Below are 26669 nucleotides of genomic sequence, written 5' to 3' on the forward strand. Positions count from 1 at the left end.
TGACACATTTCGTATGGAGATGCTAGATCACATTACTAAGTGAGTTTTTGCTTATGTGAAGTTTATTTCTTGTCCTTCTGAAGAAGATGGGTGTAAATCCGTTGAAGCCATGGTTAAGGTTAGTTGGAAACCACCATTTATTGCAAATGGTTCGCTGTCTTATTCACCTGCTGCCCGTAATACTACAATGAGTCTGTGTCAATTATCTTAGTTTCTCATTTATGACGTGGTCAAGTCGGGAAATACTACATGCTCTCCTGAAGTGGTCCGTTTGTAAAACTCTCAAGTCTCTTATTTCTTTCTGTGAGTTCTCAGAATTCACTCCCATAACTTGTTACTGGTTCCAAGATGAATTTATATAGCCTAAATACATTTTTAACCTTTAAATGCAGTTTTTAGGACCAAAGTATGGAATTTAATTCCTGAACAGTCATCCTTCCCTGGTTCAGCGTGCTAGGTGATGCAGTGGTTGGCACTGTGGACTCGCACTCGGGAGGACGACGGTTCAAACCCGCGTCCGACCATCCAGACGTGGGTTTTCCGTGATTTCCCTAAATCGCTCCAGGGAAATACCAGGATTGTTCCTTTGAAGCGGTACTGGCGATTTCATTCGCCATCCTTGACACCATCCGAGCTTGTGAACCGTCTCTAATGATCTCGATGTAGACGGGACGCTAAACCAGATACTTCTTCCTTCCTTCCCGCCTGATCCGTTTTTGGATATCTGTATCACATCTTCCTTCACGTGACAGGGCACTACCCAGGTACTGAAACTCTGTACACAATTTAATAACCTGTTCGTCAATGTCGGAGTTACTTCCCTCTTCTCCACAACCTAGATATTCCGCCTTTTCAGACCCCACTTTTTATGCTCTTTCGACAACTTCCTAAGCATGTAAGATCTATCCCCTTCATAGTTTGCTGCAGCGACCTGATCATCAGCATAGAAAAGTGTACACATACACTGGTTCCCTACATCAGCGCACACACACCCGTGCAATTTCTACACCATAAATCGATTGCCTTTTCCACATACAACTTGAAGAGTTTGGGAGACAACAGCATCCTTGTTGCAGTCCTGTAGCTATTCTAGGGGCCTGTCTAGAAATTTCTTTCCCGACTGTAGTGACACATTGTGCCGACTTGTAGATGTTTTATAAATCCTGATTTGCCAGAACGTGAAGCAGTTTGTGGAGTGCTGTTACCGACGCTTTCAGAGTGCACTTTAGGCTTCATAACAAAATAGCTTGCATCGACATTATTTAATGCACTTAATTTTATTTTATTTCTTTCAATTCATGGTGGGAGTTTCGCTATCGATTAACTAGTTACAGTGCCTTCGAATGGGAATCGGTGAATCTTCCTGTCTTGGATGTTAATCCAATTCATGAAAGACGATTGGCGGGAGCGAAGTCACAAGGTTCCAGCAAAAATGACAAGTCTCAAGCACAGCCGGCATAAATAAAGAAATCAAATCAATAATATTGCTTATATACGAATGTATGTGTCCGAAAGAACAGAGACCACGCGAGATCCGCTGCTGTGATACATACACTGCTGCAAATATATATTTGAGGTTCGGCGATGACATTGTAATTCTGTCAGAGACAGACAGCAAAGGACCTGGAAGAGCAGCTGAACGGAATGGACAGTGTCTTGAAAGGAGGATATAAGATGAACATCAACAAAAGCAAAACGAGGATAGTGGAATGTAGTCTAATTAAATCGGGTGATGTTGAGGGTATTAGATTAGGAAAGGAGACGCTTAAAGTAGTAAATGAGTTTTGCTATTTGGGGAGCAACATAACTGATGATGGTCGAAGCAGAGAGGATATAAAATGTAGACTGGCAATGGCAAGGAAAGGGTTTCTGTAGAAGAAAAATTTGCTAACATCGAGTATAGATTTAAGTGTCAGGAAGTCGTTTGCGAAAGTATTTTTATGGAGTGTAGCCATGTATGGAAGTGAAACGTGGATGATAAATAGTTTGGACAAGAAGAGAATAGAAGCTTTCGAAATGTGGTGCTACAGAAGAATGGTGAAGACTAGATGGGTAAATCACGTAACTAATGAGAAGGTATTGAATAGGATTAGGGACAAGAGCAATTTGTGGCACACCTTGCCTAGAAGAAGGGATCGGTTGGTAGGATAAGTTCTGAGGCATCAAGGGATCACCAATTTAGTATTGGAGAGCAGCGTGGATGTAAAAGTCGTAGAGGGAGACCAAGAGATGAATGCACTAAGCAGATTCAGAAGGATGTAGGTCACAGTAGGTACTGGGAGATGAAGAAGCTTGCACAGGATAGAGTAGCATGGAGAGCTGCATCAAACCAGTCTCTGGACTGAAGACCACAATAACAACACACACACACACACACACACACACACACATATACGACGACGTCGATTTTGATCCGATGACAGCATATGGCACCTGGGGGATAGTAGATACCCTGATGATGATTCCAGTGTCGTCCTCCAAAAGATAGCATAGCATAGTTACCACAGCGCCCTATGAGCCTATTATTTAAAAGGGAATGATCACAGCTAGAAGGCTAGGTGTGGTGCAAACGTGTGAAGTGAGCTGTCAACCATACCACGGAGATGCACTCGTGCTTCCAACAGCCGACTGAACAAGTTTGAAAGGTGTCAAATTGTGGCCTTCCGAGTGTCGGGATGGTCCTTTAGGAGCATCGCCACACAAATTGGACGTGCTGCGTCAGTTGTGCAACGATACTTGTATCAGTGATCAAGTGAACATTCTCACATCCGTAGACGAGGTTCTGGACGTCCACGCAGCACAGACGCCCGCCAAGATCGTACAGCTACCACAGCACAGGTAAGAGGTTAAGAGATTTTATGAAGCCAGATTTGTCAACACAAATTCTTGCGAACCACTTATTAGCAGTGAGACTGAGGGCACGCACACCGTTAGTCTGTCTTCCACACACGCCACAACACTGAGGAGCATGCCTCGACTTCTGCCGTCAGATGATCACTTGGAAGATGGATTGGGGCAGTGTAATCTTGAATGATGATAGCAGATTCTGCCTGCACCCAAGTAATGGCGCAATAGGCTGCATGATGCGCAACTTCATTCCCAACGCCCATGGCGAAGTCCATCTTTGCAACCAAGACACCATGCAGCGCGGTACAGATGGGCCCAACAATATGCCGAATGGACTGCTCAAGATTGTCGTCACGTTCTCTTCACCGATGAGTGTCGCGTATGCCTTCAACCAGACAATCGTCGGAGACATGTTTGGAGGCAACCCGGTCAGGCTGAACGCCTTAGACACACTGTCCAGAGACCGCAGCAAGGTGGAGGTCCCTGCTGTTTTGGGGTGGCATTATGTGGGGCCGATGTACGCCGCTGGTGGTCACGAAAGGCACCGTAACGGCTGTACGATACATGAATGCCATCCTACGACTGATAGTGCAACCATATCGGCAGCATATTGGCGAGGCATTCGTCTTCTTGGACGAAAATTCGCGCCCCCATTTTGCACATCTTATGAATGACTTCCTTTAGGAGAACGACATCGCTCTACCAGAGTGGCCAGCATGTTCTCCAGACATGAACCCTATCGAACATGCCAGGTACAGATTGAAAAGGGACGACGTCACCCACCAACCACTCTGAAGGATCTACGCCGAATCACCGGTGAGGAGTGGAACAATCTGGACCAACAGTGCCTTGATGAACATGTGGTTAGTATGCCACGACGAATACAGGTATGCATCAATGCAAGAGGACGTGCTACTGGGTATTAGAGGTAACGGTGTGTACAGCAATCTGGGCCACCACCTCTAAGGGTCTCGCTGTATGGTGGTATAACAAGCAATGTGTGGTTTTGATGAGCAATAAAAATGGCGGAAATGATTTTTATGTTGATCCCTATTTCAATTTTCAGTACAGGTTCAGGAACTCTCGGAACCAAGGTGATGCAAACCTTTTTGATGTGTGTATTATTTCAATATAACCCCGACAACACATACAACACATGCTGTAAACATTATATTTCCCCGAGATGCACATCATGAAATGCACAGGATGATTATATTGTGTTTAATTTGAAAACTATATTCGCATTTCACTAATGACTTACGAAATCTACGACTATCTGCGTATTAACTGCTTCCTCGATTTTTACCGAATAAATCCTCGCAACACATTTCGCTAACATCCGCGAGAGTATAGCACTTTGACAGTGTTAGATAAGCCAAAACTGAGAATTAACCGTCTCATTACGGTGGGTGTGGAGAGGGAGGGGGGCTTTCTGCCCCCTTTTGAAAACATTTGCTTATAATCAAGTCACTTACTTGATATTTTAAATTTAAAAAAAAAAAAAAAAGATTTTTAATGACTTTTCCACCAGATTCCAAAATGTGTTAAATTTTTCAGTAAAACTTTATCCAAAAATTTTTTTTCTTTAGGGTGGTCATAAAGTATCCATCTGTTGGTAGTACACATTATCTGAAAATGCGTTGATATTGCTAAGAGTGTGCTAAAACATGTGTATACGTTCTGGACGCTCTGGACATACTTTAAAAGTATGTTGTTATTGTAAGTGAACAACAATTAAGGATTTTTTTTGGGGGGGGTGCATAAAGTAACACCGCCCTCCCTCTTCTAGTAACGCGTGTTATGGAAAATGTGTTGCTACTGCTAGGGTTAAAGCTACGCAGTAACGCATAACTCGGAAGGAACTACAACAAAAAATATTAGGAAGGAGGAGTTGAGTAAAAATCCCTGTTCCGTTGTTCAAAACAAATTTCCCTGATCTACTCAGCGCAATAAGACTACCGATGTGCATTTCCGGGCCGGCCGTGGTGGCCAAGCGGTTAAAGGCGCTACAGTCTGGAACCGCGCGGCCGCTACGGTTGGAGGTTCGAATCCTGCCTCGGGCATGGATGTGTGTGATGTCCTTAGGTTAGTTAAGTTTAAGTGGTTCTAAGTTCTAGGCGACTGATGACCTCAGAAGTTAAGTCGCATAGTGCTCAGAGCCATTTGCAACCATTTGAACCAAGGTATGAATTTGTTGCCACACCCGCCTTATTCACCTGATATGGCCCCGCCAGACTTCCATCTCTTCCCAAAACTGAAAAATTTTTTTGTGGACAAAGATTCAATTCAAACGAAGAATTGATAGCCGGAGTTGACAACTATTTTGCAGGCCTGGAGGAAACTCATTTTCGAGACGGGATCAAAGCACGGGAACATCGTTGGCCCAAGTGCATTAATCTACAAGGGGACTACATAGGAAAATAAAAAAAGTTTCAGTGATGTAAGTACTTTTTTTCTATTCCGTTCTGAGAACGTTTCAAACCAGTATATTCTACGAACACGAAGATGTTCAGAAGGCCGTCATATCAAGAATAAATGTAGAATGCAGGACAGAGATCTGTTCTCATGCTAATAGACTAGATAGACTAAATAGACTAGACATACGTACTTTATCATCCTCCATTATCTTCAGGGGAATATTTTCGAAAAGACATAACACTGTTTTGACACTTCATCATCGCGGTTTAGGCTCCGCGGATTTTTTACTGAAATTGATAATAAATTGCAGGAAACATTTGCTTTGATACAAACATGGTAACGAGAAGAGATAATTTGTTTTCGGGCTATTCGGACAGGTGGTCATAAAGCGTCTTGATATATATTGAGGGTGATTTTCGAGAGTGTAGCAAATTTACCTTCATTAAGTGACCTTTCCGTCTTGAGATTACACGCCTGTATTTTAAAAAATAATATGTATGCCATTACAGAAAGTTACAAACAGTGGGGTTGAAAGACTGATTGCTATGGAAAGAAATAGTGAAATGGAATTAACTGTGGGTACACATCCATCTATTTCAGTATTATTGTATAGCATTCTACAGTGAGAGAGAGATTCGAAAACTGTTTTTACAAGTGAATTTATAACTGTATCATATTTCGTAACAGACGCGTCACAATTTTTCGACCACAGGGAAGTCATGTAAAAATACCCAGAGCACTACAAACACTTGACTAAATTCTCTGAGTGGCTCAAAATAGCAAGGATAATGTCATTATGGAACATTTTGATGCACGGAACAACTAACTGTGTGTAAAGTACAAACAAAAGCAACTTTGAACGTAGTAAAACCAGGAAGATACAAGAAACCAAAATAAATTAGGAAAACACGAAAACGGCTAAAAAATAAAATAAAAGTGGAATCTCAAAAGAAACAAAAAATAAACATAAGGTCAACACTCGTAATTCAGAGAGCGCAAGCAGTAAGTAATTGCTTGTCCAGGCAGATGAATAATGCGCAATGCTTAATAAAAATAAAACCTATAAATTTTAAACATGAGGCAGCAGAGGAGACCTGCTTCTTTCTCCTCGCGCGTGGAGTAATACGTTACTACCGAATAACGTTTCCTACGCGATGAGTCAGCAGGCTTTTCGTGTGGAAACTGATGAAGTGAGCCGTTTCCTTTAGTAATAATTTTTGCTCTGTACGATTTACTCCGCCCATCACAGGGTTAATTAAATTAAATGCCCTTTGAAAAAATAATCTAAGAAGCGTAGCAAAGATTGCAAACATTCTAATGTTAGGAACTCAGATAATGGAGAACTTCAAGAGCGTGGAAAAAGACCCTCGGCACATTACTGAAAATAACATTATGAAGGACAGACAATGACGACCATATGGTAAAGGGTCTATTCGTGCACGGTGAAATGTTGCTTGTTGAATAATAAACATAATATGCCTCAAATGTTTGATTAAGGCTAAAATACATTAAGAATAAATTTTCTCTGTGTAAATAAATCTGTAAAATAAGGAGAAAAGGAGCCATGATTTAATGTAGGGGACGTATTTTATTTTTCTATTCCGACAAAGAATGTTGTAGAGAAATGATTATATATTGAAACTTTCCGATCTGTAAAGCACGTTGAAGGCAGTCGCCGTAATTTGTTTTTGGATTATAAAAAGGCAGGAGCTGTGAGCTCTCTCTCTCTCTCTCTCTCTCTCTCTCGTTTGTTTTCGATGGCTGTTTCACAAAATGTAATTGTCGCTCCCGCATCTGTAACATTTGGTTAAATAATTACGCTAATTTAATTACAATAGCGGTGTTTGAATTAAGAACCTACTCTTCTTTTCCAGTCATGCCACATCTCAATTTACTATGTTGCATTTTAGAAATTTTTCAGGTTGCAGCGAAGTAGAGTTGCCGACGAATTGTTTGGTGGCCACAGCCGAACGTTACTGGTGTTCAATCGGCAGCTTACTGTATTAAACTTTTATTTCGGCCTCCATGAGATTTTTTCTACAGATCTTTACGATCAGTATCTGGGCAATATAATTATGCAAACTTCATAATTTTGAATTCGGTCACTGGCCTCTTAAAACACGTCGGTCAACGTTCTCGTCAGTCTCATAGGAATCTGATGCTGGTTGGCGGAATATAGTTTCATTATTAACAAGTAGAAATTTTCTGTGCACCATTCTATCGTTTCAGGAGCTTTTCCACCAGCAAAAGTGATAAATATAATAAAACTATATTTTTTAAAATATCTGTAATATTATAACAGACATTTTTTATGAATAGAAATCCTTGTTCCTGCCTCGGATCCCGTACCGCTAGAAACCACGGTATACGACGCCATAACAACACTGTCTCAGAATGAAGACAACCAAAGTCAGAATCCTGGTCTTCAGATTCTGGCTAGAATTTGGCGGTTTACCTCAGGTCAGGAGAAACTGCGATGTTTCCTTCAACACCACCATGATTAGCTCCTTCGGAATTATCCATAGCACTCAGCAGCCCACGAAGCCAATTACGCAGCATACACCCCCTTCTTACAAAATTTCTCAATCTGCCTGCTTAGTTCAGTGCTAACGTCTTTGTCTATCATGCAGCGGGCCCGGGTTCGATTCCCGGCCATGTTGGAGATTTTCTCCGCCCATAGACTGGACGTTGTGTTGTCCTTATCATTATCAATGACGCGCACGTCGCCCAATGTGGCGTCGTCTGAAATAAGACTTGCACCCGGTGGCCGAACTTCCCCGGACGGAGCCTTCCAGCGATCATTTCATTTCATTTTTTTACAACATTTCTCAAGCAGTATCATCCAAGACAATTGATCACCAGTAAACGGTGAATAGCCTGCAGAGAAATAAGAGTCTGAGCTGACAAGAAACTTTCCTCCACCTAGAACTCTCATCCGCTCCAGTGCCGTCTTCATCTTTCACAACTCTGCGTGGTACTCTGAACAGCGGCTTGCTGGGATTGTTTTAATAATACGATGTGGGAAAATAGCAGAGCACTCGATGTTGTCCCCAGCTGAAACCCATCAGGAAATACCACTATTTGTTTTGCAATACTCCAATAAAATGCCATTAAAACTCTGTTTAGAAACCATAAACAGAGTGCTCATCTTGTTGTACTCTGTCATGACCATGTTTAGTGTGGGCCTGTCAAACAACCTGGCAGGATCTTTGCTCCCTCTCTGTTTAGGAACTAGCATATCTGTCACACCGATAAGTTGGTTCAGGTGGGTCAGAACATTATCCTTCTTCTACAAAGGCAGGAAAAAGATGTGTAATTTTAGAACAAACCTGAATAAATTGGGATCGATGGAAACGAGGTAGCTGATAGACCAGCGAAATCAATCTGCCAAGGAAACACTACGGTACACTATTCCGGCAAACGGGAAAATTACCTACTTCTAAACACCGCAAGTGTCTTGGCATTTCGCTGCTGCCACCTGAGTTACATTTGCATTAGAGTTTTCCAAAGTCACCAACAAGTCGATGATATCAAAACTAAACGATTTAGTTTAAGACACCATAGTTTCGTAAGTGTCGAACACGTGCTAAGAAAGAATTTCAGTCAATGATGCTACATGGAAGGACTTTTTCAGTTTCCTGGTCCCTTACTCACGGCATGTGGCATGTAATACTGTGATAGCCCAGAGCTTACAGCGAAGGGTACAACGAAACAGAAAAAGGGACGGACTGCGAATAGATTGCATAAATGAGGGAAATTAAGCTCTTCAAAGAGCTATTGTGACGTGGAGAAACAAAACACACTGGATAATGACGAGTCTCCTTAATGAGCGAATTCTGGTGTCTACAGAATTCCTTAAGAAAAATAAGCTATTTTTGCTTTATATTCTAAATTTATATTTAAACAAAAAATGGTTCAAATGGCTCTGAGCACTATGGGACTTAACTTATGAGGTCATCAGTCCCCTAGAACTTAGAGCTACTTAAATCTAACTAACCTAAGGACATCACACACATCCATGCCCGAGGCAGGATTCGAACCTGCGACTGTAGCAGTCGCGCGGTCCCAGAATGTAGTGCCTAGAACCACTCGGCCACTCTGGCCGGCATATTTAAACACACTGATTATTATTCTGTGTCAGTAAGACATATTTATAAAAATTTTACTCTTTCACTCATCGATGCAGCGTGAATTAAGATTACATGATAGCTTCTCGTTGTAATTCTTCTGAGTCAAAGATAAGCTATCGTTCGTCACAGCAGCAGGTAAACTTACTAACTCGCAGGCCATATTTTATAACAGAAGTATCTATCACCCACCTAAGTCTTAGAGAACAGTTGGTCCACCTGCGGAGTCACCGGTATGGCTGAAGCAATCGCATTACTGCGTGGCTACGAATGTATCGATAAATCTGGCGATATCGTTCTTTGTCTATCTACTTATGAAAAATTCTCAATAGAACTATAATACTGGTTGGTTCTTTGTATTAACATCGAATATTCCCTGTTTAAATAATAAGACCTGGTTCATATACGCAGAACGAAGCGTTGTTAAAGAAAGACAAGCTTGCTGCTGAGATTTGTACATGAAAAACATTATTTTAAAACTGATTCACTATTAGACTGCAATACCAGACTTCAATAGACAAGTCCGTAAATTTATTTTCCAAGCCCCTTCATCTTTAAATGTAGATTTAAAGAAAATTTACTGAATTTTGAGTCCAATGTCACCTGTGTGCCATCTCGCTCGGCACGTGACAGTAGTTCGTTCGCAGTCATAAAATGCAACTACCAAATAGCACTCCCAGAGCGCCCTTTATAGCTGTATAAGCTTCACTACCTGTATCAGGCCTTAGAAAAGCAGGACTTAGAGAGATTTAACTTTGCCTCCTTCCTCTGGCGGAAAGGAAAGTGTTCTCCAAACACTCATGCTGTTGAGCCATCTCCCTGGGAGGTGCCAACGCTACTTCGTGACTCACAGACAGCACGCAAGGCGCTGCGATGTGTTTGTCGAATGTTAAGGTAAGAACATCTTTCTTAACGGGCTCAGTGGTCTAGGGGTATGCCGGCACGGTAGCTCAGCGTGTTCGGTCAGAGGGCTACGTGCCCTCTGTAATAAAAAAAAAAACTGAGTTAATCGATCATCAACGAACTTAAACGGATGTCTTACGACGTTCGCCCCGAGCAGATGCAACGAACAAAAGCGAAAAAAATGAGATTTAAAAAAAACTGGTATGATTCCTGCTCTGGGTGCAGGAGGTCCCGGGTTCAAATCCCGGCTGAGCCCTCAATTTTATCTTCAAGAGGTGAAGAATAGAACACACATCAGAGTCTGGAAGTGCTGTGAATAGTAGTCTTACAATGAATGCAAAAGTACGTTCCTGTGTAGAGCTGTAGGGAGAAATACTGGTCTGTAAATGTTTCTATTTAATATCTTTAATGAGGCAGGTTATCCTTCGGATTTGTTACTTTCATTGTGATGTTCGGCCTTTGAATTTTTTCCGGTAGGCTTCGGTTCAAATTCGCTCTGCTATCCAGATTAAGATTTTCTGTGGTTTTCGCAAATCAATGACGCTCATACAAAGCCAGCAAATAATGCCGTTCCTAATGAAGTTAACAGGCGAATGTGTGAACAGAAATGCATAAATAAAGATGTTTGATTTCGCGAAACTTTCCCGAGATTGCTTTAGAAATATCGGAACGATTCCCTCACACCAGTAGGGTAATAGACGTTAACTGAGTTTCATAGCCTGTAAAAGAACATTAGAATAGTTTATTGTTCCTTTCACAGTTTACATCTCTTCTACCATGCTATTATACAGAACAGTCTTGATCACGCAAAAACACTTTTATTCATAAATGGTGACGAATTTCGAAATGAAGTGGATCATCATAGGAGCATACTCTGTAATGTAGAGTACAACACACTAGAGGGAAATATGTAACATAATAAACATTATGTTAAACATTACTTATTCGATGTTATACCCAGCGATGACGTGCGGAGATGATGGCACGGAGCGGGAACTGTGGAGACCACCCACTTATGTTGACTGCTGACTATGTGGCGGTATCGTGGAATTGAATAACAAAAGCCTCGCCCCCTTGCCTATTCCCCAACGTCATCTTTAGCCAATAGGATACAATGTATGCAGTACATGTCATACAGCATGCATATAAACTTTAATATTATGCTAAATATTATCGTAAGTTATGTGTCAGTAACAACTGATAAGTTATACAGTTAAAATTTTACATAATATAACATTAAAAAGTATAACTGACCAGCCCATGGCATAGGTTAACGTGTTACTAGGCTGCCCTCTGCAGGACTTTCTCGTGTACTGAGGATGGGTTGCTACGCCGCTGCCACATTGCATTCGGCTCGGTCGCGCATGATCTTCATATTTGCAGTGGTTGTAAGTCGTCCTTCAGCGCCGACCGCCAACATTTTATGCAGTGCCGTGTACTGCGTGTGGCTACACGGGTTATCTTCAGTACATGACGCTACATAAAATGTTGGCGGTCGGCGTTGAAGTACGAATTACAACCAATGCAAATATGAAGATCATACGCGGCCGAGCCGAATGCGATATGGAAGCGGTGTAGCCTCTTTGATCGCTGTCTACAAAGCACCCACTTCACTAAGTAACCAGCGGCGTCGTACAGTCCATCTTTACTATACAAGAAAGTCCCACAGAGGGCAGTCTAGTAACATGTTAACTGATAACATGGACTGGCAATTATACCTTTTAATATTATGTAAAATTTTCCAACTGCATAACTTAACAGCAATTACTTACACATAACTTACGATAATACCTAGTATAGTATAAAAGTTTGTGTGCCTGCTGTACGACATGCATCGCATACGTTGATCCTATTGGCTAAAGATGATGTAGGATGACAGGCAATGGGTGGGGCTTCTGCTATTTAATTCCATGTCACCGCAACACAGTCAGCAGTCAACATCAGTGCATGGTGTCCACAGTTCCCGCTCCGTGCCATAACCTCCAGACGTCATCACTGGGTGTAGCATCGTACAGTTGATGTTTAAATTCATATTTATTACTTTACATGTTTCCCTCTAGTCGGCGCTTTTGCACTTAAATAAAAGCACAATAGGCAAAAATTTAGTAACCCTTAGGAGACTTCACGGTAATACCTCGTAACACTACTTCTAGCATTGACAATGGTCTTAATTTGGCGCGAATGAGTGTCCGCAGGTTTTTGCAGGTATGCCATATCCAGCTGAAGCCACTCATGGATGATTGATGCTACCAATCTACGAGGATGTTGACTGCTACGTTTCACCCGCTGTTTAAAATAGTCCTAGAAATTTTACGAGGGTAAGTCAATTATTATCCGCAAAGTAGCTATAAAATTTTATTGTAATCAAATAGGAAACTCACAAGAACATCATTTTTTGACATAGTCTCCTTGCGTTTCAACGCACTTGGTCCATCGTTGTACAAGCTTCCTGACGCCCTCATAAAAGAAGGATCTCGGTTGAGCTGCGAGCCAGGAATGCACTGCTTCTTTCACTGCTTCGTCCGAGGCAAATCGACGGCCCCTTTAATCCCTGTTTGAGTGGACCAAGCAAGTGATAGTCAGAAGGGGCACGATCTGGACTATATGGAGGATGATCCAGTACTTCAAAATTGAGTTTCTGGAGCGTTTCACCAGTGTGGGCACCAGTATGCGGACGGGCGGGCATTGTCGTGCAACAACACAGCACCTTTTGACAGCAATCCTCGGAGTTTGCTTCGAATTGCAAGCTTTAGCTTGGCAGTAAGCACCTCTCAGTAACGTACACTGTTTATTGTTGTGCCCCTTTCCCCATAATGTTCCAGTACTGCACCTTGTGCGGCCCAAAAACCGTAAGCATCAGTTTTCCTGCGGACGGTTGGGTCTTGAACTTTTTCTTGCACGGCGAATTTGGATGTTTCCATTCCACACTCCGCCGTTTACTCTCCGGCTCGTAATGATGGATCCAAGTATCGTCACCAGTAATGATCCTGTCTAAGAAGTTGTCCCCTTCGTTACCAAAACGATCCAAATATTTTTTGCAGATGTCCAAGTGCATTTCTTTATGCAACTGTGTGAGTTGTTTCGGGACCCATCTTTCACAAACTTTATGAAACCCAGGTCTGTTGATGATTTCGTAGGCAGAACCGTGACTAATTTGCAAACGATGTGCCACTTCGTCAATAGTTAATCGTCTGTCTAAGAGAATCATTTCACGTGAACGCTCAATTGTTTCTTCATCTGTGGCGGTAAAAGGTCGTCCGGCTCCTTCATCGTGCGTAACACTTGTGCGACCATTTCGGAATTTTTCAATCCATTCGTAGACACTCCGTTGTGGCAAAACACTGTCCCCGTACTGTACCGAAAGTCTTCGATGAATTTCGGCCCCTGGTACGCCTTCCGACCACAAAAAGCGGATCACTGAACGTTGCTCTTCTTTCGTGCAAATAGACAGTAGAACAGCCATGATTAACAGCACGGCAGCGATAATGAAACTATCCTAGCAGCTTGAAAATTGCAAAGATATAACAACAAATAAACAACACTGGACTACTGGACTCGCATTCGGGAGGTCGACGGTTCAAACCCGCGTCCGGCCATCCTCATTTGGGTTTTCTGTGATTTCCCCAAATGGCTTCAGGTAAGTGCCAGGATGGTTCCTTCGACAGGGGACGGCCGATTTCCTTTCCTAATCCGATGCGATGACGTCGCTGTTTGGTTCCCTCCCCCAAACCAGTATGGCATGGAGTCTAAAAGCTCTTGACAGGATTCCAGAAGTATGTGGCACCAGATGCCTACGACAGGTCAAGCAATTCCCACAAATTACGGGTGGTGTTTACGGGCACGCAGTTGGCGCTCGATATGCGTTCCAATAGGTAGAGTTCAGGAACATTTGCTGGCCAAGACATCAATGTGAGTTCACTATAATGCCTCTCAAAGCACTGTTGCACGACTCTGACCATGCGGGAGATTTTCAAGCATGAAGCGATGTAGATGGTCCGCAATAATGTTCACGAAGTTCATTGCTGTCATGAAGCCATCTATTACCACCACAGATCCCATGGAAGCCCAACTTAATTCTGCCTTCACCGGCGTGCATCTGTGGCGCGGAGCATGTTTCGTGGTCATTCGCCTGATGACGGCGCGCAAGGGCCCAGCCATCGACCTTGAGATACAAGAAATGCGATTCATTCGACAGGCGACACATTTATATTGATCCATGTTGAAAGCTCAATAGTGCTGTGCCCACTGCAATCAACTGACGATGTTGTTAGGTCAACGCAGGAACACGTAGGGGTCGTGTGATGTGGAGCTCCATGTTCAACAATGACCTTTGAACGGTGTGCTCCGAAACACTTCTGCCTACACCAGTATTGTACTCTGCCTTCAGACGTGCCATATATCGCTGCCTATCATGGATTACACAGTGGGAGATCCTCCGACCTCTACGTTTTATGATGAGACGTAGTCATACAATACCATACGGCCTTCTCATTATTTCGCCACCCTTCAATCACTTCTCATAGGTGCTCACAACAGTAGTACGCCAACAAGGGACCAGCTTCGCCCTTTCAGATATTTTGGTTTCCAGTCGCAGCGCCTCAAACATGTGACCCTTGTCAAAACGGCTTATATCAGTGGATTTCCACATTTGCGTCCGGTATCTTCGCAATAATGACTGCCCATTCGTTTCTCTTCCACTTACATTCCTTCCTTACTGCGTCACATGCCCGCAACACTACGAGGAGGCGTTCAGCCTCCCGGTGGCCAGTGGTGATTATGTTTTGGCACATCAGTGCTCTAAAATGATTTACTTAACTGCACTGTGGAATACCCAATGTCTGCTGTTTAAAATAAAAGTAATCGTGTGAAATAAATTATCAGAAAGGTAACCGGTAGCAGGCTATTCAGCTACTCCCCAGGAAACTGTAAGTCCCATCCCTATCATTGTCGACACCTCTTGGATGTCAGCCTCAGAATTTTACTAGTCTCTCCACCCCCTCCCCCCCAACCCATGCCTTGATATTCACCTACCTTTCCTCATCCTCACATGTTCCTCGACGTGAATCGTTTATCACGATATGAAATCCCCATACTGTCTCACCCACAATGAAAGCCTGCAAGGCCCCTGAACTTCACACAAAACATCATTTCTCCTATAATTACCCATCCTGATGTACTTTCACAATTATATCGATTCATGTCACTCTTCTAAACATATACATAGTTTTTATCCTCCTGCTATGAAAATTCAATGAGATCCCACTGATTGAGAATGGAACCCGTCTTAACGTTTATATGCCGTATCATACAAAACAATTTCTTTTCTATCTCTCTGAGTATAAGGCTCCTTTTCCGCCGTTTCTAAACCCAAACCAGCCGAACCATACTGAACTACTCCTTCTCTCCTAGCAATATAAACATCCAATCCCAAGTTCCTCTTTACTTCCGCTCACATCTTGAACTAAAGTTATTCACCTCAACATTTCTCTTACCTCTGGTGCAGAAGCTCCATATAAACTGAGCAACATCAACTACCACGTTGCCAGCCGGCGTGGACGAGCGGTTCTAGGCGCTACAGTCTGGAACCGCGCGACCGCTACGGTGGCAGGTTCGAATCCTGCCTCGGGCATGGATGTGTGTGATGTCCTTAGGTTAGTTAGGTTTAAGTATTTCTAAGTTCTAGGCGACTGATGACCTCAGCAGTTAAGTCCCATAGTGCTCAGAGCCATTTGAACCATTTGAACTACCACGTTTCTTCAATGTATTGGATTCTACAAAACTTTAAGAAACAGTCTCATTTAACTTGAAATTTGTAAGAAAACAGTATCACCTTTGTTTCATTTAAAATAAAGATTTCTAAGTCTCTATAAATGTTGTAAATCTTTAACCTGAACGACTGTCATTGCACTGTTTACAGCACTCCCCCTCACCTAACGAAGTGGGAGGAGTAGAATGTATAATAAAGTTACAGAACTAGTCTGTAGACTTGATGGGTGGTGTGTTCCAAGTAACGTGATAGGACAGCCTTGAATTTTAAGCGTTTGTTTTTAAGTTGCTCCCTACGCTTCTACGACTAAGAAAATTCTAACAAATTATTGTTGAACTACTCGTGATTTTGTTGAATTTTTTTGAAATTCGTACCTACCGTTCATTAATATTGTAAGAATTTGGTGATCTCGCTAGGAGTGTTTAGTACATTTGGTCTATCAAGTTTCTCGTAATAACAGTGAGTTAAAATGCACGTAGGTTCCTCGGCATAGACTTCATGTTTGCACTACGGTGAAATGCGAACTAGTCATAGACCATCCAGTTCTACTGGGTGATCAAAAAGTCAGTATAAATTTGAAAACTTAATAAACCACGGAATAATGTAGATAGAGAGGTAAAAATTGACACACACGCTTGGAGTGACATGGGGGTTCTATTAGAACAAAAAAAAAAAAAATCACAAAATGTCAGACAGATGGCGCTGGACAGCATAACGTCAGTGACTGCACGTGACAATCGTGTATAAAAGGAGCTGTAATGAGAGAGAGAATCAGATGCGCCAGCAGTCGCAGCATGTTGACGTTACCTGAAAAGGCGCTTTTAGTGAAGCTGTATTATCAGAATGGGGAATGTGCTAGTTCAGCGTTACGATCCTATCGCCACAGGAAGGGGATTCGAACGAAGATCCATTGACAAATGCAGCTGTGGCGAGGATGATTTCGAAGTTCGAAGCCACGGGTTGTTTAGACGATAGACGCCGTAGTGGCCGACCGAGCACAAGGCGTAATGCTGCTGAGTCAGTTCACGAAGAAATGGAGACTGTTGCGGGTTCCTCTATGCACGGGGAAGCCAGCGCTCATACAGTCGCACGGATGCTATCCGTACAAAATCCATCGGCATAATGAATTGTTACCTGGCGATTTAGTGAAGCGGAGGGCATTTGTGGTGTGGGCGTAAAAGATGGCGGAAGATGACGATTGGTGAGTAACGTGTTGTGGACCGACGAAGCTCATTTCATGCTCCGAGGGTCTGTCAACGCCCACAATTGCAGAATTTGGGCTACCGAAAATCCTAGTACTGTCGTGGAAACTCCATTGCACGACGAGAAGGTCACGGTATGGGTTGGATTTACCACATCTACCGTTATCGGGCCTTTTTTCTTCGAGGAAATGCGTGATTATGGTTTTGTAAGTGCTACCGAGACGGGTGAGAGGTACGCCGATATTTTACAGAAGCGCATCATCCCCAGGCTGACTGATAAACACGTGCTGGAACGTATGATGTTTATGCAGGATGGCGATCCACCCCATATTGCTAGATGCGTGAAAGATCTCTTGCGCGCGTCATTTGGTGATGATCGTGTGCTCAGGCGCCACTTTCTTCATGCTTGGCCTCCCAGGTCACCAGACCTCAGTCCATGCTATTCTGGTCAGATGAATCGCCATCTGTCGGCCATTTTTTGAACTTTTGTATTTTTTTGGTTCTAATAAAACGCCATGTTATTCCAAGCATGTGTGTCAATTTGTACCTCTCTATCTACATTATTCCGTGATTTATTCAGTTTTCAAATTTATACTGACTTTTTGATCACCCGGTACATCTACAACCACACTCCGCAAACCACAGTGAAGTGCGTGACAGGGGTTCCTTACAACAGCATGTGCTTCTTCCACTTCAGGTATGGAGCGCAGGGAGAATGACTGCTTAGACCAGGCCTGTCCACCGACCCACTCGTGCGAGCTGGCTCACGCTTTTGTCTCAGCAGCGAGCAACCGGCAGGCTTACGGCCAGAATTGGACTGGGAGGTGGAATCGGAACAAGGCAGCTGGGCGCGAGGAACTGTTGTCAAAGACTCTATTATAAGGCCACTAACAGTTCCAGGGAGATGCATCACTTCACGGTGGCAGATTAATGTCTTTCGTGGCATATTTTGTGGTGTCGATAGTTACGATGCCACAGCGTAGGTGAACGCTCTCGTAAGTTGACACTACGAAAGAAGACTAACTACGTCTAGCACAGCGCCCTCTGGCCGACGCTGCGGAGCTCAGCGAGCGCCGTCTTGTTTTCCGGCCCATTTCATTAAGAGGAGACGGCCTGGAAATATCGCTTCTACTACCAAATGGCTCTGAGCACTATGGGACTTAACATCTGTGGTCATCAGTTCCCTAGAACTTAGAACTACTTAAACCTAACTAACCTAAGGACATCACACACATCCACGCCCGAGGCAGGATTCGAACCTGCGACCGTAGCGGTCGCGCGGTTCCAGACTCAAGCGCCTAGAACGCACGGCCACACTGGTCGGCTGCTTCTACTACCGAGTGGGCTAACTTGCTATTGAGACTTTGTATTAGTTACGTTCAGTTAAAGTTTGTACAGCAACTAATATTTGTTATCTTTGAGATTATACAGAACAGTCTTCCTAACTTCACAGGATTACACATTGACTACGGCTTCACATCTACGTGCTCATCCTAGCCAAAGTTACGTAGGCATTTGATATTTACTTGCGTTTTTCACTCTATTAAAAGTGATGAAGTTACATGCAGTACCGAAGTGCTTCACCTCTCCTGCTCGTACGCGCTTCCTTCACTCTCGGCCTGTATTACAGAAGCAGTTCACAGGAGCGCCGCCTTTCCAGGCGGGATACAAAATATTTATTTGCACTGATGAGAAATGACGATAAAATGTCTTACATTTCTTTTAACTGATGAGGCAGAGAACCTGGAGTAGCTAAGTACGAAACGTGGTATTTTCTATGACTGATGCAGTCTTCTGATGAATGTCGTTTTCGGACGAAGTTTACACTGACTTCAATTGTATTTCGTGATACATTCAGACGTTAAACACTTAAACACTAAATGTCAATGAATGTTACTTATTTTGCTTTTCACTAAGGCATCAATGTCTGGTACGACGTTCTAAGCGCTGCTAATTCGAAGATAAGCTTTTAGACTGAAGTGAGTCGGTGAGATTCTGTGGGTACAACCGTTCTCTTCACCGCGGAAAAAAAGTTTTTCGCATAAATACTTAGGTCCAATTCTGAAGGTGGCAGGGGTAAAACACAGGGAGCGGAAGGCTATTTACAATTTGTACAGAAACCAGATGGCAGTTATACGAGTCGAGGGACAAGAAAGGGAAGCAGTGGTTGGGAAGGGAGTGAGACAGGGTTGTAGCCTCTCCCCTATATTACTCAATATGTATATTGAGGAAGCAGTAAAGGAAACCAAAGAAAAAAATCGGAGTACGTATTAAAATCCACGGAGAAGAAATAAAAACTTTGAGGTTCGCCGATGACATCGTAATTCTGTCAGAGACAGCAAAGGACTTGGAAGAGCAGTTGAACGGAATGGACAGTGTCTTAAAAGGAGGAAATAAGATGAACATCAACAAAAGCAAAACGAGGATAATGGAATGTAGTCGAATTAAGTCGGGTTATGCTGAGGGAATTGGATTAGGAAATGAGACACTTAAAGTAGTAAAGGAGTTTTGCTATTTGGGGAGCAAAATAACTGATGATGGTCGAAGTAGAGAGGATATAAAATGTAGACTGGCAATGGCAAGGAAAGCGTTTCTGAAGAAGAGGAATTTGTTAACATCGAGTATAGATTTCAGTGTCAGGAAGTGGTTTGCGAAAGTATTTTTATGGAGTGTAGCCATGTATGGAAGTGAAACATGGACGGTAAATAGTTTGGACAAGAAGAGAATAGAAGTTTTCGAAATGTGGTGCTACAGAAGAATGCTGAAGATTAGATGGGTAGATCAAATAACTAATGAGGAGGTATTGAATAGGATTCGGGAGAAGAGGAGTTTGTGGCACAACTTGACTAGAAGAAGGGATCGGTTGGTAGGGCATATTCTGAGGCATCAAGGGATCACAAATTTAGTATTGGAGGGCAGCGTGGAGGGTAAAAATCGTAGAGGGAGACCAAGAGATGAATACACTAAGCAGATTCAGAAGGATGTAGGTTGCAGTAGGTACTGGGAGATGAAGAAGCTTGCACAGGATAGAGTAGCATGGAGAGCTGCATCAAACCAGTCTCAGGACTGAAGACCACAACAACAACAACAGCTTAGGTCCAAACACCAACATAATCGTAACTGTATACTTGTGACGTTGTGGAAATTTTGGTCCAGAAAAATTTTTTACGAGTCTACAAGACTTATTTTACTACGAAACTCTCTGTCGTACTACAGGTCCATAAGTTCTAAATATCGTTAGGAATCCTACAGTGACATGTTAAACTGTGTGTGTCTGACCCTCACTTTGAAGTTCCTGACCAGGCCATATTGATGCATTCGATCGATTTTAAACGATCTAATCTCCCCTTGAAAGACTGCACCGTTAAGTACAGGGCGTTCGGAAATTTTCCGTTTAGCAACCTTTAGGATTTGCAGAGGGGGACTGAGTAGACAATATTATGAAGTCGAACCCGTGCTACAGCCGTTTGAATACATGTTTGCTAGGTAGGTATGTAACAGGGTAGTTATGGTGGGTAGAGGGGGATGCTTACGTTGAACTGGCTGCGTCTGTCTTTCTTCTCTGCCCTGGTTTGAGCGTTATTCAGCTGTTGTGAGTGTTAGAGCAACGTGATTGAGCAGACATTTGCAGAATACATCGACATGATGCTCTTGAGTGGCGAACTTCACGGTAATGGAAGAGTTGTTCGTTGCCTTTGTCAAGATAGTTACCCATAACGTACGACTGCATCGCATACCCTTTTTGTCACAATTACGCAACACCTTCGAGAAAATGGTACCTCCACCGTCAGCAGGCATGTCTGTGGTGCTCCAAGGACACGCCGAACAGCCGATGTGGAAGAGGCCGTACTGCATCACGTTGAAGAGAACCCGTACACGAGCATTTACTTTGGTTATTAATGAGTATAAATGTGAAACAGGTGATGTACCGGGTTACGCCTAATAAATTACTTGTAAAAGTGGTCGCGTTACAAACATGTTTTCAACTGGTTGTAGCAAGGAAACGGTACCTTTCAAGACACGGGTTCCTATTCCAAATATTATGTACCCCTCTACAAGTTCTCGAAGTTTGTAACGGGAGTTTCCAAACACCCTGTATAAACATTTGCGTTTAAAACTGCTGCGAAGTTAGTATACTGTTGTTAGCCCCAATTGGTATGGGACCGCTTACTTGAGCAACATTCTGGATGAGTTACATGGATGTTTAGTCGGCAATCCCCTTTGCAGACTACATACATTTCCACAGTGTTCTACCAATGAACCGCGGTCTGCCACCTGCTTTGCCCACAACTGAACATTTGAAGCAAGTTGACACCCTTTTTTCACCATTCTGAAATCTTATCAAGATTTTACAACATTTTTGCAGTGTCTTTCACACAGTAATCCATTGTAAATAACGGCATAATCTGTGAAACCTCTTTATTAATATTGTGACTCAGGTCGTTAACATAAACACACTTCCCTGGGGCACACCTGAAGTTATTTCATCTGTCGATGACTCTCCATTCATGATTAAGCATCCTCCCTACGAAGAAACCTTTAATACAGTCACAAACTTCACTTGGTACCCCATAGGACGGTAAACCTGCTGAGTCGAATGCTTTTAAGAAATCAAGAAATGGTGTATTTATCTACCTTGGTCCGTATGAAAAAAGGGGAAGTTGGGTTCGATATGGTCGACGTTTTCGGAATCCATTCATGTTAGCATGGAGGAGGTCGATCTGTTCGAGATAATAGATTACGTTTGAGCTCGGATATCTTCTAAGATTCCATAAAAATGGATGCCCAGGATATTGAGCGGTAGCTTAGTGGATCATTTCTGCTGTTCTTGCTGACAGATGTAAACTGTGCTTTCTTCCAACTGCTGGGATTGAGAGACCGACAGTATATTATGGTTAAGGGAGGGGAGCTAGCGCAACCGAAAAATTCGCTATAGAATCTGTCAGATTTCGTCCGGCTCTGGAGCTTTGTTCGATTTGAACAAAATTGGTTGAAATGGCTCTGAGCACTACGGGACTTAACATCTGAGGTCATCAGTCCCCTAGAACTTAGAACTACGTAAACCTAACTAACCTAAGGACATTACACACATCCATGTCCGAGGCAAAAATGGTTCAAAGGACTCTGAGAACTATGGGACTTAACATCTTAGGTCATCAGTCCCCTAGAACTTAGAACTACTTAAGCCTAAGGACATCACACACATCCATGCCCGAGGCAGGATTCGAACCTGCGACCGTAGCAGTCGCGCGGTTCCGGACTGAAGCGCTTAGAACCGCTCGGCCACTGCGGCCGGCTGTCCGAGGGAGGTTTGAACCTGCGACCGTAGCGGTAGCGCGGTTCCAGACTGAAGCGCCTAGAACCGCTCGGCCACACCGGCCGGCCTGATTTTAACAAATGCAGCCATTCTCGCTCCCGCAGGGACTGATATCTATTTCATTCTTCTTTGCAGCGGTGTGAAATTTACATTGGGACAACACTCCAGAGTTTTCTTTTGTAAATGAACATTTTAAACCAATTCTGCATTTCTACTTTTGCTTTGATACCCTCAGCTTCAGTCCTTGTCTTTCCCACAAGTGTCTGGACACTAACTTTGGTGGCACCAACAGCCTTTGAAGATAACCAGAATTTCTTTGGGTTTTGTGAGAGCTTTCGATATTATTGCTGAATTGTCCTTTTGACAGCGAAACGCGTTTCATTCTGCATGTCTCTGTCTGTAGCCTTACGCTCTTTTTTGCAGTTCATCTGATGGTGCGCAATATATTTCCAGCAGTGACGAAAGTGTTGCTAGGACATCGCGTGCTATAAGAAAGGGCCACAATATAAGCACTAGCGCACGTGTGCTGGTCCGTGAAGCAGCTTCCCGAATGGAGCGGTTGGCTGCTTCGTGACTCACAAAGCCAGCCAGGCATGCGAGGAGCAGGAATGTTGTCATAGCTGCCGTTAACGTCTGTACTCTGATAGCGATTTATATCTCGTACCGGGCTCAGTGGTCTAGGTGTATGATTCCTGCTTTGGGTGCAAATCCCGGCTGAGCCCTTATTTTGTGAAGATGAATCGGTTGGTGCATTGATCTTACCCCCAATATTTCACTAATCTCAGTGCGTTGGTCGCTTACTTTCTAGAGCGCTGCTTCACATACGGAGAAACCAGCGAAATATAGGCTCCATGTAAAAGAATGTTAGCTCATACAAACAGAACATAGGAAAAGATCACACTTTCCGCTCTCGTCATCCTGATAGATCATTTTCGTGACCTAACCGTACTGAACAGCTTCGTTTTGGATTCTCGCCATGACCGCACACGCAATCTTCGCCAAACATAAAAAAATAATATATTGACTTACGGAAAGAGCATTCGACTGATCCTTGAGTATTCTAATCTTAATCTAAGGGAGGGGGAGAGAAAAGAGAAAGAAAAGTTCCAACTACGAGCGGCGCGTTTCGTCACGGGATCTTGTGGTCGGCGCAGGAGCCTTACAGAGATGCTCAACAAACCCTAGTGGCAGACGCTACAAGAGAGGCGTTGTGAATCACGGAGAGGTTTACTATTGAGATTTCGAGAGTTCTTTCCGGGAAGAGTCCCGCCACATACATCTCGCGAAATGACCACGACGAGAAAATTAGAGAAATTTGAACGAATACAGAAGTTTACCGACAGTCGCTCTTTCCATGCACCATTCATGAGTGCAACAGGGTAGGGGGGGATGATTTAGCGATACCAGAAGTACCATCCGTCACACGCCGTCAAGTGGCTTGCGGAGTATGAGGACAAAGCGGTACAGGAACTACGAGGAGTCAAGACCTTTCGTGGACTCCCCTAGACAACGACTTCAAGAACATTTACCCAACGTATAACAAGTGCAGCCCGCCCCCAACACCCGCCATCACCATACACCCTGTGATGTAACAGCGATACCTGACAATTTTTCCCTGTTCGGGCGCCAAGTGTGATGTAACAAAGTAAAAGTGATTTTGTTATTCAATGGAAAAGTTGGAAATTGAGATTTCGCGTACTGTTTTATCAGTCACAATTGGCGTAAGAATCATGGATTGACCATTGTCATAAAATATTGCAGTATGAAATGTGACTAGTCCTTACTTGCAGTTTCGCGTGGCTTGAAGCAGTCACAGCTAGCGTGCTATTGATTAAGAAATTGCTTTCTAATTACTTCATGATCGTAGATACGATCATACCGGGTCGTGAAGTTATTGTTATGACAAAACAATTTCCTAAGGGACCAGAAAGTTCTTAAGGGAGCAAAAACAACTGTAACATCACACAAAAGGGAGATTCAATATTACAGCTGATGCAAGAAGACGATAAATCAGTTTTCCTTTTGTCAATGTAACACTCACATTGGACTGCTAATCTTGGTGTCTGTAATCTTAGCAAAATGCATAATTAAAATGAAAATAATACTGAGGAGATGATAGGAATGAGCACTGCTAAATGATTCAATATTTCGAGAACAAATATTTATTATAACTAAAACATACATCGTACCTTATGCTTAGTACTATAATGACGGCAGATTTTTATGTCCGTTTCATGTGCATTGAGCGCTCTTTAAGATAGCCATTGATCTCTTGAGTCGCTCGCGCGTCGTCGCGATAAGTTATAACAGTTCTTCTTTTTACACTTCACTCAAACCTAGACGGAACACGTTTTTATACATTTAATAAAAAATTAGATCGGGCCGCCACAAATCTGCGCCCGTGTTACTTATGAAAAACAGTAAAAGTGTTTAGCGCTCAAGGCTTCAATTGTTCTCCAGCGAACAAAATAGTGAAGGATCGCACATCTATCCGTATTCTTCTGTTTATGTTGCCGCCAAAAGAGACGAATTACTTTGTTTAGGAAATTCCACCGTCGCTATGCGACGCCTTATTATACATTAATCATTCTTTATAAACAAGTATTTGCCTTCTGGCTGAAAGTATTAACTATTTGCTGTTTTAATGAAGCCAAAAATAGCGAATATCACAACCCCCACACTAGGGAAAAAAAGAAACAAGATCAGTGAAGTTGAAAGTAGCCTGTTCAATCGGCATTGTCATTTTTGTCTACTATATTTTACTTTTAGTTGATCGTAACAGTTATCTTTGCAGTACTTCACGCGTCTCTACTGTACTGAGCTTCGATTGATCGAAATAAGCTGTTTGGTCAATCTCATTGCTTGTTTTCTGAGACACTTCCGTAATTGTGGGAGGTCGGTTTGTCTGTCAATCAAAGAGAAGCTTTCGCGGTTTAGAAGTGACTAATTGTTTTTGTGCGTCTTAGTGTGTTCTGTTCTGGTACTGATGAGAGTTTTGCCTTGATAGGAAGACTGGGCTTGCCTGGCGTCGATCTGAGCTAGTTTGCAAATGATGAAGAATCTGGGTCAGAGTTTTTCAACTACTTACCGTGGTGAAACTTAGCTGAACTGGTTAGGCTATTTTGGAATTGTTTGCTAAATTTCTGCACGGCTTACTCGCGATGATGACTCGTTGTTCAGGCTTGCGGCAGTATTCTTCCTCTTAGAGAAATGCAGACTCGTATGCTGCTCCATTTTGACTACATGGAAGCTGATAATAGTGATAATGCTATCTTTTTAATTCGTCGTGCTATAGATTCAAAGTATTCCTGTATTGTAATAGAGTTGCTGTCTTATTAAACGTTATGTACTAAGTGTTGTAATAGGTCCGAGCAGATGTAATTTTATTTATGTAAGAGGTCCGAGCAGATGTAATTTCGATGTATTGCTCATGCGCCGCCTGCGATATGCAAGGTCTCTGACCAGAGAGCAGTGTTGACTGCAGTAGAAACTGTGTAGCTGCAGCAGTAAGTTGTTGCTAGTCTGGAGTCTGCTCTGGTCTGGTATGGTGTATCGTGTTGGCTGGCTGGCTGGTCGCGGTGCAGCGATGCCGGAGCCTGAGTATTATTGTACAAGGTAAAAAGCAGCCTCGCGCATTTGTATTAATGTTATGTCAAGTCGCATGTAAATGTTTTAAAAACCCTCGTAATAATAATCTTCCTCATAAAAAGTAACTTTTAACAACCATTCATTTCAATTTAAAGAATTTACTAATTTCTCCCATCCATGATCATCCCGATTATTGCAATAGAAAAATCAGTTGCTCCTTTTCATAAATGACAGATAGGTCGGCCAGCATTGCACAGAGCTGTGCCGGAAAAATTTATTGTAAGAGCAGATATATCCGGCGACTTCATTGAGGTAAGAATTTTTCCTTTTTTTTATTCGGAATGATCTTTCAGGACCATGACGCAGCACTGCTGTCGTCCAAAATTTACCAGGTTAAATTTACAGTGAATTATTGAAAAGTCGTAAGTGAGCGTCAATTTGAGAGGTTTGTCACAATGTTTTATTACCAGGTTACTGAATTTATTTTTTTTATTCGGATG

The 26669-nt window shown here is 42.8% G+C and overlaps 1 protein-coding gene across 1 annotated transcript in view; it reads right to left on the reverse strand.

Annotated features, from left to right (window-relative positions):
* LOC124617385 overlaps positions 1–26669 on the reverse strand; it is a 1108641-nt gene that overhangs the window by 321411 nt on the left and 760561 nt on the right. The gene's annotated exons all lie outside the window — the stretch shown is intronic.

Source organism: Schistocerca americana, chromosome 1, assembly GCF_021461395.2.
Source record: "Schistocerca americana isolate TAMUIC-IGC-003095 chromosome 1, iqSchAmer2.1, whole genome shotgun sequence".
Lineage (NCBI taxonomy): Eukaryota > Metazoa > Arthropoda > Insecta > Orthoptera > Acrididae > Schistocerca > Schistocerca americana.